The sequence below is a fragment of the Nanorana parkeri genome, unplaced genomic scaffold (assembly GCF_000935625.1).
Source record: "Nanorana parkeri isolate BGI_ZX_2015 unplaced genomic scaffold, ASM93562v1 scaffold1844, whole genome shotgun sequence".
In the NCBI taxonomy this organism is placed as follows: Eukaryota; Metazoa; Chordata; class Amphibia; order Anura; family Dicroglossidae; genus Nanorana; species Nanorana parkeri.
In genome coordinates, this window is record NW_017308112.1 from 106,400 (window position 1) to 107,894 (window position 1,495).

Sequence of the window (1,495 nt, forward strand, 5' to 3'; positions counted from 1 at the left end):
TTCAACACAAACCCAAAACATTAAATATTTATATATAATTTTTTTTTTGTATTGGCTGTTGAGATATTGTTTGTATAGTTCCACAGCCTATTGTGCGTTTTTTGTTCTATAGTTCACACTCTGAACTCCAAAACAAGTGCCGGGTTTTATAAGAAGCTTTCAGTCAACAAAGATAAAAGGGTTAAGTACAAATACCCCCTTAATCCACCTCCCCCCCACCAACCCCACACACACACTCACACACAAGAGTTTTCTTCTTCAGAGAGAACAGAAAGTGAAGTCACTCCGCTCATCTAGTTCAGCGGTCACCAACCTTTCAGACCTCATGGACCACTAATATGAATTAAAATTTATGGGTCGCACAACATCATTGATTGCTAGGCTAGGATGCTAGCAGCTACGTTGCGCACAGTCATTGGTTTGTAGGACTCACCATAACAATTGACGCTGTGGGGCACCAAGTCCTACAACCAATGATGCTGCGCTCCCCAAAACAGCGTCATTGGTTCTTACAACACAGGCAGGCGCATCTTAACAACCCATGATGCTATTTCAGGCTGCACAGCATCATTGGTGGTCATTTTGCGACCGTCTGTGTCCTAATAACCAAAGACACTGCTGTGTGGGTCACCCACCAGCCAACCAATCCCGCGGTGTGAATGGCGGCTGGGACACAAAGGAAGGTTCGGTGGGTGGCCAAATAATTCACCAGCTAAAAACCACAAAAAACATGAGAATACATCTATATATATACACACACATAGGTGCGGGTGTGCCTGCAGGAGTGGCAGTGCTGGTGGAGGGAGGGAGGGAGCGGTGCCGTCCGCCCTGGCTCAGTAATAATATTAATTGTTCTCCCCCCTAGCTTCAGCACTGCCCCCAACCACCCCTGTGCCTCCCCTTCCCCCACACTGAGCCACCATTACCTGGCTTCTCCCCACTTTTTCTATGTCCCGCAGCCTGCTCAGTCCGGGTACTGACGAGATGCCCCGCCTCCTGCAGAGCCCGCACTGCAAAGCCTTAGAAAGGGCCAAATGTTATACAGACATCCGGCTGCTTCCGATCTTCACTTTATTAAAGCCCGACTCGACTCCGCGTTTAAATTGGCTAGATCCAAAAAGGAGTATCAGAACTAAAAGGTGTGCAAAGTCTTCCTGTTCATTTCCTTTAGAAAGCAGCCCCAGCCTGGAGCAGAGAAGCCTGTCCCCTGCCAGCATGCTACAGATAAAGACCCCCTCTGGGCAGAAGCAGTGGTCTCTCTGCAGAGGTGTGTCACTGGCTGAATCAGACATATAGATCCGCACAGCTAGAGGTCCAAGCATGGATTGTAATGGAGCTTCGCAGAGAGACCGCCGCTTCCACACAGAGAGCAAGGATCCTTCTCTGCAGCATGCTGGCAGGGGACAGGCTTCTCTACTCTGTGGCTGTGGCTGCTTTCTATAGGAAATGGACTGGTAGACTTTGCCCAGCTTCCACTTTCATGATCCTTTTATAT